Source organism: Apteryx mantelli, chromosome 2 (assembly GCF_036417845.1).
Source record: "Apteryx mantelli isolate bAptMan1 chromosome 2, bAptMan1.hap1, whole genome shotgun sequence".
Taxonomy (NCBI): domain Eukaryota; kingdom Metazoa; phylum Chordata; class Aves; order Apterygiformes; family Apterygidae; genus Apteryx; species Apteryx mantelli.
The window spans coordinates 155,161,014-155,179,402 of NC_089979.1; the positions used below are offsets into that span (position 1 = coordinate 155,161,014).

Here is an 18,389-nt window from a genome sequence, read left to right on the forward strand (position 1 = left end):
GTTTCCACCTTTGGCAATGGACTTTGTTATACTTTAACCTATGCACTTCACACTAAGGAATTGGCTAAAGAGAGGTCAAAGAGCTTTTCCAAACCTACTGAGGTTAAAAAAGAAGGCATCAGCTCAAATTTGAGTATATGTTTCATTGAAGGTAGGAGAAGCTTCCTCCCAGCAAGAAGGGCTCCCCCTTAATACTAATGTCAAAACTGTGCTCTAAAGTTTCACAGAAGATCTTAAATCTGGCCAAAGCATCCCCCCACCTGCCCTACTGCACCCTGTGAAGGGTTTGAAAATAGGAAATTTCATCTATACTGCCAATATAAAGAATGTAAAAGACTCAGCTTACAGTAGACTCTCTATGTAAAAATTCTCATTCAAATGCCTACCTCTACTAAAATTATAAGAAACTACAACTAGGGTTTACATGGAGGTTAGATGTATATAGACCTGCTACAGTTGGGACAAAGGAAAACACACTTAACAGTGTCAGTGTAAACTTAATTTTTGGTTAGAATATTGACTTAATTTTATCTGGCTGAATTACTCTTGGAAAAATCTTCATGTACAGATCAAAATTGTCTGACTAATTTATAATTTATGCAGTTGTACAAGGGAAATTGCATATAGATCAAACAGAAAATACAAGTCAATTAGTGTCCCTTATGAAATGGCACAATGGTTAAGTATGTAGGTCACTTTTTAGAGATTACGGTTATCTGGGATCTTGGATAGATGCCCAGTAAAGTGAAACACACTTAATGAAATTGCTGATATAAAAATAATCCTATCACAATAAAACATTACCTTTATAGTAATTCAGAGAAATGTTGTAAAAACAGCAGCTGAGGTTTAAAATAAGTACTTGATAAATAAACTTATGAATGAATAAAGTCTCTCCATAGCACAGTGGCTACATATATTTTAAATGTCATTAAAGGTTAGATTCCTGATGAATTCATCTGCTCTGAACCTCTAGCAATATAATGCAAGATAAAAAGTATTCAAAAATACAGGGAGCATAGCTGATACATGATCACCTGATAGTTGGTATGTGACATTTAGCCCAAATCAGGGGCTTTTGTTTGCTCACATCAGTCAATAACTGCAGGAGAAAGCCTACTTGGACCTGGCAGCAGCTTTTCCAGGTGAACCAACAGATGCTAAACTAGAAGACTGAAGTTGTCTTTTCTTGGAACCCATTTGTCTAAATTAAAAAAAAAAAAAAAAAGAGAGAGAGAGGAAAAAAAAAAAAGTAGGTACTTGAGGCAAAATAAAGGGCTTTACTGGAACAAACATGATGGAAAAATAATAGTATCTACTGTCTTAGCCAAATATGCAGTAGGAGTGTTATGATATGTTATGAGGTGTCTGGAGTGTTAGGCCTGATTATCATTCAGAGTTCATGGGGCTGAACAGGTCTCTTCCGAGAGAAGCGGAACTGGCCAAAGAAGTATTTCACATCTAGAACTTGAGCTGCACATTTATTTCAGACTCTGTGGTGATGATGCACTAGAGGGAGTCAAATTAATACTAAAACCTTAAAGGGTATTCCACACTGAAGGTACCCAAAAGGACTGCAACGGCACTCATGAACCCCAGTTTTGGTTTCTTATAATTTTAGTAGAGGTAGGCATTACCTTAAGGGCCAGACGAAAAGACCAAGAATGATACCTATAGTTAGATCAAACTATAAATTGCTGCAATGTTGAAGTTCTAGATATCTGGTCCTGAGTATGGAATCTAGATGTCTTTGTTTATGTGCTCGGGCCTCCTACACAATATGTAACTAAAATTCACAGATGGTATGAGAGCAGGAATGGAAAATCCAAGACTTCTTCCTCCAGACTCTTGGGAGAGTTTGTAAATAGCTGGAAGTAATATTTGCCTTATCTACCAGTAGGCATCTAAAAGCTGTAATCTAATTCCTAGCACTCCGATTCTCTCTTTCAGTGGAATAACTCACAGCATTTCACAGTGCAGTCCACAGCTCTCTAAGGATGGGATGATTTGCCCTTGCTGAAGGGCTGAATTCTTCCTGCTGAATATATAAGCAGTTCAGAATCAAGCTTAGAAGAGAGGGTTATAGCTAAAGTTAGCTGAGTTACATCCCACATCAAGGTTATCAGTACCCGAGCTTTCTCTGGACAGATCTTTACCTTGAAGAAAAAATTCAGCGAGGAACAGCTTTGATAAAGAAATGGAGAATGGATTGCTCTCTGTGCACCACTGTTCTGACACGAACCCTGACTAGTGCGGTAGGTAAAGGCTCTTCCTAGGAGAGGTGAGTTTGAATCTTCTTGGACAGAGGAGGAACTGAATGTGAGTCCCGCACATCTAGGAGAGTAATTCTGGTTCTGTATCACAGAAGATGCTCTATAACCATCTCAATCATGGATTATGTCATTTTAAAGAGTAGTAATAGCCCCATCAGCTTCACATGCCAAGTTTGATCTGAAAGCACAAGGTACATTTTGCAACTCAGGAGCTGATTAAACCCCCTGTGGAACTTAGGTTTTGTTTAAGCAGCTCAGCCCTATGAGGACTGGAAGAATTTGTAGATACTAACAGGAGCAGAACTGTAGTCATGCTGGTATAAAGAGCAGAGGCAGCTAAATTCAGTCTAAATCCCATTTTAGATATCTAAGATATCTGTTTCTTTAGATCTGGCCTGCAGCTTGTTGCAATATGTTTTGTCAAATAACTTGTCATCTCTTCTCATGAATTTCTCTACTTTGGTGAATGTGGATAGAAATACTTACACAAGTCTAAAGTACAAAGTATTCTTGGCTACTAAGTGCTAGATAAATGTAAACAATTATTTTATTTCTCTTTCCTTTACTCTTCCTTAGTAGATAACATATTTTATCTCATTTAGCACAACACATGGTTTAGTAAATTTAATTATTCCTGAGTAGTTGTTAACCTTTTGAATATATTCTGGAATTAAACATTTTAATGGATCTTTACAGAGGAAAAATAGTTTGGGATAATTGCATAAGAATACAAACAAGGTTTAAACTAACACATGATTCTGCTACTGTTTGGGAATGAGTCAAATTCAAAATACCCAATTTCAGCAGAAGATTCTAAAGTGCAGTCAAGCTATTTTGTTAAAGTGCCCTGGGGATTGTCAGTAAATTAATTGTGGTGGCAGTTGTGCATAAATGAGAATTCATTGTTAACCATGAAAGAGTCTCACAATATAAATTCTAACTCTGGACAAGATTTTTTTTGTTGTTGAGGAGGAAGGTTTAAACTTGAACATTGTACAGTGTACAAGTTGTACACTGAAATAAAGTTTTCCAACCTAAATCTGTAGTCTAACCCAAATAATTATTAGTTTATTTGGATTCCAGATAACAACTTCAAAAGCTATTCAGATGAATAACATAAATTAATAACCAGTGCAGATCTGAAAATGTTTGAAGTTATTTTTGTCTTCATTTGCAATACTACTTGCAACTGATGCTGACAGCTTTAGGACATGTGATTACTTCTCTGCGCAGCCAGAAATCTTTTTGTTATCATGTATTTAAGGGTATGCTTTCAGTCTTTCCAAAAATATACAGAAATATCCTTTACTCACACAGAGCTGAGTTATGGATGTTGTCTTTGCGTTTGTACGTTTATGACCTGTGCAATCCTACCAGGAGTCCAGTGGTTGTCTTGTGCTCCTGCAGTTTCTGTGAATTATATCCTCTATATCTAATCATTCTGTTTTATGGAGTTTACTTACACAATGTGGCAGGTTGGAATCAAACTGATTTGTACTAAGAGGTATGGTAGCAATGCTGTTAAAGTATCTCTTTTGATTGGTGATATTCTGTGTATATAGATACAGAAATAAAAAATTACCCCATTGAAATAGGCTGTTATGGAGGAAGTTTTCCCTGAAAATGGTCCACATAGTTTAATTACAAGCATAGCAGGGTTCTGGCATATATGTACAGCAAGCGTAGGGCTTCTGTCTTTTCACTGAAATCCATAGTGGAAGTACTAATGACATAAGTGTTACAGAACCGAGATCCTTAGTTGCTTAAAGTCCATCTCCCTCAGAAAATCCCACATAGAGTTAATCTCTACTTGCAACCCATCAGCACCTCGATGCTTTCTTCAGGAATGATTTTCCCTTGGTTCTGCAGAGGAAATTGTGTAGTGACAAAGGCAACTGCCTCCCACTGCCTTTTATAACTGCAAAACTACAACTGGCTAAAAATGCTTTGTGATGGAATATGCTTCAGCTCTTTTATTTGAAACATGCATGTGCACACACACATGTGTGCACACACATGCGCAAACCCCCAACCAACCAACCAACCAACCAAAACCCCTCAAGCCAAACACAAAATGACAGTGAAAGCTCTGACTTGGCAGCCCAGGAGAATAAAATCGTGGAGTAGATATAACAACATCAAATTTGCCTGTGGTATCTTCCATTGGCCTCTTTTGACCTGAAGAGACCAATGGGCATGATGAAGATGCCATCTGGTTTATGGCTCATTCAGCCTCTTTAAATGCTTTTCACAAAAATGAACTCTAAGTTTAAAATTAGGTGAACAGGATATTCTTTATTGGGAACTGGATCGATACCGTGAGCTCCCTTTAATTTACATCTGACATCCATAATGCAGGAAGTGAAGCTAGGTGATTATAGTGTCTGCTCCATCATGAAAACGCTTCTGTTCTCCTTGGACTTCTGATGAAAAATCAGGGCTGTGGAATTAAGATGCATTTCAAAATAAGAGGTTGATCAGAAAAAGTCTTCTCTGCCTCTCTCTGATGTGTTTTATTCATTACATACAGGGATTTGAAGGATAAGCTTAGTGTAAGTGCATATTGAATAGTACTTAGTGGAATATACGCGTCTCTCCTGGTGAAGTTTATTTCTTTGATTTCAGAATCTCAAATCTTTGAATATGCAACCTAGTTCCTATTCTTATTATATTCAACAAGTGCTTGGCCAGGTCACAAATAACTTTGAAATGCTTTGCCACCAGTGAAATCTTGATACCTTAGTTTGGTGCTTGAGCTTCCTGTACAATGCTTGGCCACAGTTAGTTGTCTAAAAAATTTCTAGAAATCACACTGGAGCTCAGCTGAGTTAGGTTGCTAATGAAGACAGCACATCTTTATGTGCAGAAACTTGAGCCCAGAACTCTGTTCTACTGGTCCTGCATCTTATGGATATTGTGTGAAATGCACTAACCCAAGCTGTGCAATATTGCTCTGCTTCAGGCCTTATTCTGGTTGAGAGAGAGCTGAATTCTGTGTTTATTCAGGCCAGGTGTTTGAACGCGCTTGTCCTACAGTGAGATTAGGTTTTGTACCACCAGAGTCTGCTAGCTTGCATTGCTCTCAGGCATCCCTGATTAGAATTCTATCCCCTGTTTATAAAAATCGCATTTTGATTGGAACAGGCATGATTTTTCCATCTTACCCTTTGCAGGAGAGTAGCCTCAGTCTCATTCCCTTTGACTCACTAGCTAATTACACCAATGAAGCCACTTCTGCTGTGAACCTTGCCTTCTGACTTTGGAGATCTGCCCTAAACTGGACAAAGACTGGAGGTGAACTCGTGCATACTCGAGCATGGGGAAATGCCCCTGTGGAGAATTCTGCCCCAGGGCTATAGGCCAAGCTAGGGCTCCAACCTGTGGCTTACACAGCTTCATCCAAGTTCTCCAACAGAAAATTGACTAAGGCAGAAAGTTATATTTAGATATTCCAAAATTGCACTGTAGATGGAAAGTTTTAATTCTAAAAATATTCTTTTTTTTCCCCAAAGAATATTTCTTTTACTCTTCTACTTTTCTTAATCTGTACCAATTTTGCACATACATACAGATTGTAGGAGCCAAGGTAGCCACTGTTCAGCAATGTTCGTATCGTGTGTGAGAGTCTTCATAGATGTGAATGATGATAATATAACTAAGATACAGGTACTTAAAGAGGGCCTCTTTCCTTGCTGTGTAAAATGAAAAGAATAAATGGAATGCCTTGACAGAGAACATAAAGTAGCATTTCCCAGGCTTCATGGGCAAAAAGAAGTGAGTATGCTTGGTATATACAGCAAATGCTGTGACTCTTCAAGGAAACGTGGGAAACTCAGTGCATGTAGAGTTTATAGGCAGATAATATGGACAATCGATGTGTCCAGATTGGGCTAATTCATATAGAAATCTTGGACAAAATCTGTAAACACTTGAATTCTGCCCCCAAAAAAATTTTCAGGGGAAGTTTCAGGTGCATATACTCTTTTTTGAAGTAAAAGTACTAAAGATAATGACATACTCAGGACAACAAGCAAGAGTCCTTATCTCAAAAATGTCAGAACTAAAACTGCTCAGTCTTAACCTAGAGTCCAAGAATTGAAGGAGTAGTAATTCTGTTCTTTCAGGTGGAATTGGTGAATTTGGGGACAATTGCAGGAAGCTATTTTTTTTTTCTTCCAAGCTATGCCTGTTCTATGAATATGTGAAAGTTAATTTTCTAGGACACCCAAGCCAATGTTTCTCATCAAAATAACACTGTATAATCTCAAAGGCATCCGTAAGAATCAGAGCACTTTGCATTTGTAGGTCCTTCTATGAAGGGGAATTCCTCTTGAATTTGTTACAATTGGTTATTTCCTGATGTAATACAGTATTTTGTTGTTTATGAGAAGGATTATTTGTTTGCTCTCCCCACAATCTTATCGCATCATTTCCTCTAGCACCCAAGTAGGCTGCTGGAAGTCCAGATTAGTGTGACATCACGACTTGGGAAGTAGAAGCTAGTAGCTTGCAATTTCCAAATGTCTGACTGATATGCTGGAGAGGGTGGGTGGTTGTGCAGCAGCTAAATAGTTTATTGGTCAGAAGTGACATGAAAAGAGATCAAGTTTTGTTCAGTTGCATAGCCTCTCTTTTTCAGCTGAACATTTTTCTACTGTAAAGAAGGATATGGACTTCTCCGACAGAACATTGTGATACTAATTTTCCTTTGGCATACCAGAAAGCATTGCATCTTCTACTTAGAAATACACTTCCAAAATTACACCAGCAAATTCAGAATTCTGATTTCTAGCATGATTAATAAAGATAAGATTAATAAAAAGCCAGTATTGATTTCAATATCCATATGCCCTATTTGTGATTCTTACTTTGTGCTCATCACAGTGTGATGTTCCAGTTGCTTGAAGTGCTGGAAGCAATTGGTTTAATGGATTTAAAGAAAACAGCATGGTAGAGGATTTCACATAAACAGAGGTACAGTTGTCTGGCATTAGTCAAACAAATTTATATAATAAAAATATTGTGCTGCTTTTCTTTCAGCATCTTATTTGTGAAAAACATTGCCAAATGTGAAATGTCCTGGAAGTAAAATTGGCAGTGCATAGTACAGGAATAGTAAACAGCTAGGACTGATGAGAATGAATTTACTTTCAGATACAGTTCCCAAATTTAGGCTGATTAGAAAAAGTCCCTCAAGTGCAGGCTATGACCCAGAGGAGCAGTCCTGTCCTTCCCCAGTGACATATTTCCATTGCCTCTCTTGAGTTAGTAATAATATTTCTGCAACTACATGGGCAGTTTGGGTTAGAAACTGGCTGAAAACATTTTGGCTGAATTAGCTTCAACCAGAACAGGCTCCTGATCTAGCATCCCACATGGCCACAAAAATAATGTCAGAAGTGGGGGGACAGGCATGATCATATGTATGGGAGATCAGAACAGTTAGTTTTATAAAAGTCCACAATTATGATTTAAAATGAGTTTGAGATAGCGTATTTTGGCTTTTTGGGGCAGATCAGTTAAAAGCTAGGGAACTGCACCACCAGGGTAGCTGGGAAAGTTCCCAACCCATGTGCATGTCTGTGCAGAGGGAAATCACACACTGTGATTCTCCTTCCCCTGGTCAAGTACTGTGCTGTGCTTTTCCCAGGGAAAAGAAAGACAAACAGTTTTGTGTCTTTCTGTGTTTGTCATTTTAAAATAATTTGTGTACAACTAGTAGAACCTACTAGATCGGTACATTTGAAGCTTCTATTGTAGGGCGAGATTGTTCAAAGGTGCAAAGGGAAGTTAGGTAGTTGATTCGTTTGCTTTCTTTGGAAACAGGCCATTTGCCTCCAAAGTTCAGGTTGGCAAGCCTCCCTTCTGAAGTGACCCAAATTCTTAACATATCTCGGAAATGATGAACAACTAGGAAAATTATGAAACTAGTAAACAGACTCAAAGAATATACTATGTCATCATTTTGGATAAACCACCATATCACTTAAGCAGTGAGATGGATCTTTAGTACCTTTATTATGGATGAAGTTGATGAAGGCTAAGGTTAAAGACCTTTGTATAATGTGAATACACAAGTAAAGTCCAAAGACTGACTTTTTTCAGCTTTAGAGCTGGAAGGGGCAACAGTGATCATCTGATCTGAACTGTCAAAGCATTACAAAGAATTTTGCCTTGGAATTTGGTATGAAATTCTGTAATTTATATAATTCACCTTTTTTTACTATTAGAAAATATTTTAACACAGATTGCAGATTATTTTGTTGAGCTTTCGTGTTATTTATTGAAAAGGTCTTACTGCTATTTTAAAAGTTTTATAACAAAATTCAGCTGAAAATGATCATATGCTTATGGGCAAGTGATATGCTGTTCTGTGTTGCAAAATATGTTTCTATACTGTTTTTAAAAGTTAATTGGAGGTCTGTACCTTCTAATCTTTGAGTCAGGAGTACCTAGGAAGGCTGTAATTGATGGTCATATGATTTTAATAGTTTTAATATGATTTCATGTTATTTACTAGAACTTAGTAAATCGACAAAATATTTTACATTCTAAGAACTTTGAACTGTCGCAGTCTGGTGTCTCTTAATCTGTTTCAATTAAATGAAGGGACAGATTCATCACCAAATCACTTTTTTTTTTTTTAAATCAGTGTCACACTCACGAGTGCAACAAAATTACATTTACCTGGTGACGCAGTGAACTGGCCCTAAGAAAATACCTATTCTAATGCATATGCTTTTTTCCTGTAACCCACCTCAAGTGGTATTTTATAACAGATAAAGGTCTATCAACAGAGTACATTTGGGAAAGTGTGAGCCAAAGAGTTCTAGCAGAGACTGACTTAGAAGTTAACTTAGTTAATTTAAGTTAACTTAGAAGGACAAACAGTGAGCTACAGCCTTATCTGAGGTAAACTGTCTTCATTAACTATATTCTCATTATTTTGAAGTATAATTCAAATAGACTAGAATTTTGCCAGTGTTAGTCAGCAGTTTTCTACAGAAATTACTGTGCTGAGCTCCCTCTTTAACCATAGACTGCTGGATGTAAGGGAAGGCCACGAGGCCTTCTGGCTTGCCAGCCGCTGAAATTCCAGAGCTGCTATAAGAATTACAGAATAGTGAAAATAGTCACTTCCTCATTAAGAGTTTGAAAACTATTCCCCGTTTTTTATTTTTATTTTAAAAAAAACTTTAAATGAGTCATTTTGCCTTTTGACAATTGAGAATAATTGTCCAGTAGTATCAATGTATTTTTGTTATTTACACTTCTTGGTTTCATTTTTACATTTGGTAGTACAGTCTATTCTTTATTTTACCATATGGTATGGCTTTTTTATCAGCTTTAGTTCTTGTTGCTTCAGTATTTTTTTATTTTTTTTTAACTGTGTGAAATGGATTCACAGACATCCAGTGGGAAGTGTTTTTAGGTCAGTGACTAATTTTCCCAGGCCTATATTGCAGGCTCTAGTGATTTATACTGACTCTATTTATAGAGAAAAGAGGGCTCTTCTTAACCAATGAACTTACTATTCTCACCTTGGCATTTCTTCTATCAACTGATGTATCTGCTTGTAGAGTGATGATGACAGAAAAGTTAATAAGCTACCTAAGTGGTAAGACGTGTTACAACATACAAGAGTTTCCGTTTCACATCTAATGACGGGTACAGACACTGTCTGCATCAAGCAATGTTACTGTGCACACCAGCTGTACCGCGATAGAATAGAATATCTACAATGATAGCAGGATCTTGCCTTTTTGCTTATTTGGTTCCCTTTTCTACAGTGCGTGAACAACTCATCCTTTTCAACAATTTAGTCATACAAATACTGTTTGAGATAGTGAGATGATATTATTCCCATTTCACTGAAAGGAACTGAAAAACAGGGATCATGGGGCTTTCCCAAATTCTCACACACAGTCTTCAATGGAGCAGAAAATTGGATTTAGTGTGCAAATTACTGGGTTGTTATTCTCAAAAATAAAGCAAGCAGTACTACTCTGTCCCTGTGATTACATAGATTAAAATGGTAGTAAGTGAATAAGCAGAGTTTTATGGTAGAATACAGTTTAAATTTTCCCTTCAGGCTACTTCTGATGTGTTTGACTTTGAAAGCTTACTAATAGCAACTAAAGTGAAAATAAGGAAAACTTCACCTGGTTAAAGGAGGCAACCTTCTCTTCTTCTTTTGACCACAGAAATGGAAACCAACTCTAACAATCACACCAGCTTTTGCTACATTTGAGAAACACTTGTCCATATGGCAACCTCAATTTAAATTCTACAGGTTTGCTAATATACTTGTTACTTTCTTTTTTTTTCCTCATTGAGAGGGAAAGGACTTTGGAAATCATGGAGAAAGTTTTTATTACTTTTGTAGGCCACTGTTTCTGCTCAGAGGACATTGATACCAATGCCTGTTGATAGTGGACAGAATTCACTGTTCAAATAGAAAATAAAGGAAATCTTTTGCCACATTTAGATGAATAGTTTTAAATTTTACATTATATTTTTCGAAGGAAAGAGGGACTCTGTAATCTGTATAGGACCTGAGAAGACTGAACAAAATCTTTGAAGTACACACTTAAAATTATGTATCTGCTGTTAAGTGTGTTAGTTAATTTGTGGTTCTTTATGTCTAAGATCTCTATTTACGTTTTTTTGTATTTTCCAGACATATACACAGAAACTTAGGGGGTTTGTCTTAAGGAGGGTGATTTCCCATATTTTTGGTCTCTCTACAATTCTAAAAATGTTCATATAGGTATTTGCAGTCATAGTACCTTGCTAAAAATCAACAAGGTTCATGCCTGGACCCTTCTCTATTGAAAATTTGGACACTTAAAAAGCTTTAATCTTCATATTGAGAATTTCCTCACTTTTTCTTTTTATCTCTTGATTTGAAAATTAACTAAGGAAAGTCTGTTTGCATCTCAGTATAGGTGGCAATATTTAGCAGAGCTTTACTCAACTTAAGAATATGTTTCACAGAGGTAATTCTTGAGGTGAGTCTGTATAGCTGTATTCAGCTGGATTCCTAGTATTTCAAACTTTTAACTAGTTCTTCAAATACAACCTCTACTATTTTAGTTAAAAAGATTGGTCTTCTAGGGAGCTGTAGGCTAAAGTAATGCATTTCCCTGATGTTCTGCCACTCCTTTATACAGAAGGCTCAGCCTGAACACATGTATGTACTGACACATGCTTTTCTGCTGAGCGATAGTTCTGAATACTTGAATTCCTTGACTGTTAAGCTGTATTAGCTCATTTTACAGAACTTCTAAACTTGGACTACACAAATGTTTTTGACTGTAAGCTGCTGTGACTGATACTCAAAATTGCTAGATTCTGAGAGCTGGAGTAAACATTGTTTACAAAAAAAGATGAATTTGAGAGAAAACAGTTCTGTTTGAATATGCTAATCCAAATCGCTGGGCCTGGTTCAGATCTCATCATGTTAGTGTAAATTAGGAGTAGCTCCACTGAAACTAAGGGAGTTACACTTGCCTAAACCTATATGAAATCAGAATGGATTAACAGATACACTTTATAGAATGGAATATTTGACAATGAGAAAGGACTAAAACACAGTAGCCTCTTATTCATGCTCCATATGGACTCTCCAGCTGGCAAAGTGCTTTGTGGCAGCACTGCCTCTTTTTACACATTATTTTGTTTTGTTTAGTTTGGCTTTTCCATATAAGCGATTTTATTGTTCAAGCAGGAGCACTCCCACCCTTGCTAATAATCACCAAGCCATACTATTGGGTAATTATAGCTCTTTATGTGCCAAGATCTCACACCAAGAAAAGGCAGCCAATCCTGATGTGAGAAGACACGCACTGGCACAAGAAAACTAGCTAGGGAGACAATGAAGAGAGAAAAACACAGAGAGAGACTGTACGGTGTTATGCTTTATCTGCCTACGACAGTAGCATAAGGGACAATGTTGTTTTTCCCAGCAGTTTTCCAGTATAGTTTCTCCATTCGCTGATGAATTAAGAGTACATGAAACTGTGCCAGAGCTAATCCAAACAAATTCCACCCAGATGGTTAAATCCAATTGCCTATGCCTTCTCCCACAAAGCAGAAATGTCCGTGGTATAGTTTGCTTGGTTACTGTCTTTTTCCTCCTTTGCTAAGCTGACTCCTACCCTCCCAGTTCTCACTGGAGATCTACGCCGTATGGGTGCTCCTCCCTCATATCCAGAATGTGTGGGTTTATGGGTGCTTCCAAGTGCAGATCTTCTCTTGCTCCACCCCTGAAGAAATACAAAAAAATTATGAATGGTGTATAAATATTCCAGTATAGTTCTTAAAGCGCTTCATTGAAAACTGCCTATTTCTGCAACAATTTCAAGCCTAAGAGAATTGGCACTAACACATTCATATGGGCTGTGTACAGTTTGGGAAGTATTCCAACTCCTGCTATCAGGTGTATCACCTCTGTTCTTGAATCTCCTATTCCTCCTGCATAGTCAATGAAAATAGATACGATCCTCCTGCTGTCACATACTTCAGAGCAGGACCTTGACTTACTGCTCAGAGTTATTTGCCTAGAATAGTATCTCTTCAGTGGCTAGCAGGAGATTAAGATCCTAATTTACTCACTAAAGTTAAACACGTGATGCAGGTAGCCTGAATGTCTCCCTTTGTCTTCAGCAGAAATCTTGGGTTACTCTTTACATGTTTCTCTCTGATTCAGATAAGCTACCTGGTCTCTAAGAAACACGAGTGCTACTCATCAAAGGGCTAACTTCAATTGGTAGATCAATTGAATATTTATACGTTAGATTTCACTAAGAAGCAATTCTCATATCTTACATGCTTCTTGTTAGGTCTTGATGTCATTCCTGTGAAGAGTAGCTGCAGGATCATTCTGCTGAGTGCTACAGTAACTTCCAAATGTCTCTGATGATGGGATAATGGCTGGGGTAGACACAGAGTGCGCTTCGGAAAACTTGTGACAGGGCTGAAAGGACATTTTTTGGCAAACATTGGATTTCTCCCTCCAGCAAAGAGGAGACTGCCTCAATCCTAGAAGAAACCCTAAACCAAGGGGAAACCTGCCACAGGAGCAGTCCATACAAATCCATAGGTGTGGGCATCCTAAGTGTAGTCCAAGATGTGATAAGTGAATGCCTTCTGTTGAGGAACACAATAAAGGACTTTGCCATACTGCTTTGGTCAGAATCAAGCATGATACATTCTGAACTTGTCTTGAAGAAGAAAGTCTTTTGCTGCCACTGAATTTGGGATTGCAATAATAAGCATATATAATAACTAATAATAATATTAGGGAGTTAATAATTAACATCCCTTATCACTATGTTCATCACTGTTCACCACTGCAGCTTTAGTCCATTTGGAATTTAATATTATAGTTGATAGAAATTTAGTCATTACAGTCAACAGAGTTTGGAGTATGTTTCAGTTGACCAGCCAGATCAGGTTGAGCTGAATCACTCTCTAGATTTCATTAATTTTACTAAAAGATCTCCACTGACTGTAATAAGCAATAGATAGTACATACTAGTACACACCAGGACACTTACATTTAGATGCCTAGGTTTAGGTGTCTTACCCTCCAGTCAAACCCTGCCTACAGTCTAAAGAAACTATTCACTGAGTTGAGAAACTGTTGCACAAATAACACCTTCACACCAGACTAGCCACAAGAGGTAAGTATTATATTAAACATCTCCTATCTCAGTCACGCTTAGTATTTAGTATCTAATTCAGCCATTAAATACCTACTATTGAAAACAGATTGCAACTAATGGGAACAGATTCCCCCAGTCTTTGGGATATGATGCTATTTTCAGTTGCTCTGTTTGCTCATGGCTTAAGTCCTTTGACAGGTTAGCTGCAAAGGAGCCTACAAAATTAATTTTCTCTCTGCCTCCTCTCTGTAGCAGATTAAAAAATCCAGATGAGGCACAGATTTCAAAGTGCCTAGGAATGCAGTGGCAACGAGGTGAAATTGGACACACTGAAAAAATTCACATGTTAACAGGAATCTGTGCACAGTATAAATGAAGAAGGGAAACTGTTAGTTAGTCATAACACTGAAAACATCAAATGCCCAGATGGGATTGGATTATCCAGCCTCAGAACATCCATGTCCAGCAGAACATCATAAATGGTAGCCACAGAACTTCCACTCCACTTCTTAAAATATCTCAAGACCCAGCAAGAGAAATTCCAAGTTCGATAGTAAGGATTTCAAAAGAATCTGAAATTTGGAAGTTGGTATCTGAAGAACAGCAAACATAATCCCTATACTTGAAAAAGAAAAGAGCCAATACAGATCTATTTGTTTGATTCAGTACTACACAAGATCTTCAAAGAGATTTTGAAAGACTGAAAAATAAAGGATGTGCAATTGGATGGTAAGTAAATAACACATAGCAATGGATTATATTGACTATGGAGTTTAAGAATAGTTAATAGTGACATTTCTCCAGGAATTTGTCTTGGACCTTTCAAATTAAATATCTATTGCACAGCTTACTGTGATGGCTGATGGCTGCCGTCCATGGCCAACATGGTAAAGGGCATATTTCTAAACTCCTTATTTGAAGAGGACAAAACCTTTCCTTTGGTATAAGTCAAAGTAGTGATAACAATGGATAAATATAATACTAGTCGGTACTTTCTATATCCCTATTTAATTCTTTTTCCACAGTATTTGTTTTTGATGTCTTATGCTGCCCAGCAGGACTCATAAACATATGTACCTTCAGAATGTTTTTACGTATGTTTGCCTTTCATCATTACAAAAATGATTTACTCTCACTTTCTTCTCATTTCCTTTGGCATAACATACTTTACTTTTTAAGTATCTTATCTGTTACACATGATATCTACATTCAAGTACGATAGCAAGAACAAAATATATTAGTTAAGGGACTGCACAAATCATGTTCTAAAACGGTGCACATCAAAATTCTTTCTGTTATTGTGATGACCAATATTTTTACCTTTGTACATAGGAATTTTCATTTCAAGCTTTTGCAAATAAGAGTTTGTAAATCCCATATAATAATTGGCTCTAGGATAAATCTGACAATATGTTATCTGAGACTTTAAGAAGTAATTTATGCTCAAATCGCTAGTAGGACTCCTATCAACCATTAGGTGGCAGTGTGGGGAAGGTGGATGGCAGAAATTTCTCAGGGTACATATCTGGAAGACTTGATCAGAATCAAAGGATCTGGTTGTCACCATCATTTATTTTAAAGCTTTTTTTTGTCTGTGTTTACCATGTTATTTGATTTGCAGATAGAAAGCAGTTTCAGATTAAATAATATTTACCATTTTTATGTACCCCAAATAGGTAAAAATCATCTTATTTAAGCAAAACAGTGACCTACATCTGGAGGTTTGACTCAGTTACATTTTTTCACAATGTTCAGGAGGATTTCAAGCGCAAAATTTTATGGGTCACATCATGAATATTTAACCTATTAAAGTTCATTGTCTTCTCTATAGCAGAAACACTATTGGATTTAAGAAGTATCATCGTGCAAGAATAAGCACTTTGTAAACCCAGGCAGTTTAGTACTGACCAATCTTCAAAGGCTTAGCTGAAGGTGCTTTATGGTGTTCCTTAGCTGGTACATGAAGTTGTTCAGATGGAGGATAAACTCATGAAAATACATAATCTTAAACTTCAAGGACAGAATGGTCTGTAATCAACAAAAGACACAAAAGCTCTTTTGAAATACATGACATTTAAGCAAGTCAAGGTGGTGAGCTGTTCTTTCTTTACTGTACTAACATTTAGCAAACAGTACAATTACATTTACATCATACACTTAATATAGCTGAAATAAAGTAATCATTACTGAAAAGCAAACATGCTTTCTTGACATTTATTTCACATATGTACTTGCCTCAGCTCTTAGATACCAGCGGGAGACCATTACCCTGAAATAGTGTTCCTTTTCTTCAACCTTATCTTTAAATATGTGTTGTAGCACCTTTGTTATTAGAGTGCACTTCAGCAAGCTTTTAGGGTGAAAGGAGGCGGAACAAAGATCTATGAAAAATTCAGAACAAAAGGTTGCAAACAAGAAAATAGGTAGCTACATGGTGATTACATGGTCACAACTGATGATCACAAATTGTAAATACTTTATACTTAAATACATTTTAAATGTTTACTTTTAGAATATTTGTTTTAAATACACATGAAAGTCTAAACTGTTCTCTGTTAATGAAAGAATGTCTTATTTAGTTCTGCTATCTAAGTATGCAATTAACTCATCTCCATCATTATGTTATTGCCTGTTTTTTGCCAAAGCTTGTTAGAATTGTGGAATATGTACAAAATACAAGATTTGACTAAAGATTTGTTCCAACACATTTAGAACTATTAAAGTTTTTAGGTAACAACGCTAAAAAGTTTCTAAATAATTATGGGTGACAGAATCTTTGCTATTTGCCTAAAATGCTCAAATACAGTGGGACTGGTACAGGAAGGCAACACAGTGGCTTCCATAATAACAGTACCCAAGAACATACTTAAAAGACAACAGCATTGTCACCCTAGGTGTAGTGACATCACTGCTTTGTCATTTTGGGAGACTACAGGTGAAAAAGGCCATAACAGTTGAAGTGCCCCAAATCCTACAAGATGGTAGGATTTAACAGGCCAGGTCAGAGAGCCATTGCAGGCAGGCAAACAGATAATTATTTCTTCCACAGAGGTCTCTCTAGCCCTACTGAGGCCCTCTGTGAGATGCTGTAAGTTAGACTTTTCAGTAACATTTTATTATTCTATTTTATATATATTATTAAGAAAGATTTGTTCTTACAAAATTTTGAATTTTTTTGATCACCGCTATGCCTGTCTGAGATTTAATCAACACTGCTGAGATAAGTACAGTTTAACCCAAGACCTGGTCTGAACAGAACTGTCAGGTGACAGCTAGAGACCAAAAGCTTAAGAGCAGGGTATGCTTGAAGGCAGGCACTTGAGACAGATACCCTCAGGAAGCAATGACCTAAATAGTGATGGAAAGTACTAGTTAACGTTATATCCTACAAAATAACATTTCTAAATGAGAGTGCCAGCAAATGTTTAATTTCCTTTGGTTTGGATGCAAACTACTGAGGAAACTAGCACACAAAAAAAGATAGTAAATCTAACCTTACTCGTCTTGTGTTACTGAAGTGCAGAGGAACAAAGCAACTCACACAGAGCTGTACATACTCACTTGGGGTGGTTATCACAAAATTAGTTACACAAACACATCCTCAAAGTAGTCTTTAAAATCGTGGGTTTTTTTTTTTTTGTACCCCACTAGAGTACATTTGCATCAAATTAACCTTTTTCTTTGCAATGCGTGGTCAGAAAAAAATTTAGCTTGAAAACTTAGAAGTCTTTAATGTAATCATCTGACTTGAGCAGACCTTATGAAAACATCAGATATCACGAGATGCCTTGCGGCCTAACGAAACTGCTGTTATCAGTGGTTCCCAGCACATGGGGCCGTAAGTCAAAGCATTTTCTATAAACATACAAATGTGTTTTTCTGTTATCAAATCAGTGTAACCATTTGACTACTGTGACTCAGACCTCCAGTAGTCATAAGATTTTCTGAAATTATGGAGATTAAAAAAAAAGAAAAACAACCACAACCTCCATCTTTAGTATTACATTGATACTGAGCGAAGTATTTGATCGGGAAAGCTCTGACTATAGCGCAAGTGGCGCGCAGGGGGTATCGCTGTGGTGGTCACACGCCCTTCTTCCTCTTCGGCCGGTTTTCTTTGAAGCTGTCAGCCTAAAGGAATTCCTAAAAGACGTTCTTGGGGAATTCTGGCGTTCTTAAAAAGCGATGAGTCACCAGTGAGACCTTCCCAGCGGTGGGCGCTACAGACCTTGCAGCCTCGGGGTACGCGGCGCCTCAGGCAGCGCCCGGCCGCCGCGGCTTCGGGCCCAGGTCAGCGGCAGGCGGCTTCCCCCAGCGGGGCCCGGCGGCGGCGCCTCCTGGGGGAGGCTCTGGTTTTATATTCCATAAAAAAATACTTCTGTAGCGTAGCCTAAAAACGCTTCGAAGCGAGCGGGCGCGGGTTCAACGCAGTGCTCCGAGGCGCTGG

General features: G+C 37.5%; 1 long non-coding RNA gene across 2 annotated transcripts; it reads right to left on the bottom strand.

Annotated features, from left to right (window-relative positions):
• Positions 1-11,951: 11,951 nt before the first annotated feature.
• LOC136991303 (uncharacterized) lies at positions 11,952-17,916 on the bottom strand. Of its 2 annotated transcripts, XR_010883529.1 has the most exons (4): positions 17,504-17,916; positions 16,178-16,323; positions 15,851-15,970; positions 11,952-12,541 (listed from the first exon to the last, which is right to left on the bottom strand). It is a non-coding gene; the product is annotated as an uncharacterized lncRNA (long non-coding RNA). The 2 variants fall into 2 exon arrangements; XR_010883530.1 differs by lacking the exon at positions 15,851-15,970 and having other exon boundaries at positions 11,954-12,541.
• Positions 17,917-18,389: the final 473 nt, after the last annotated feature.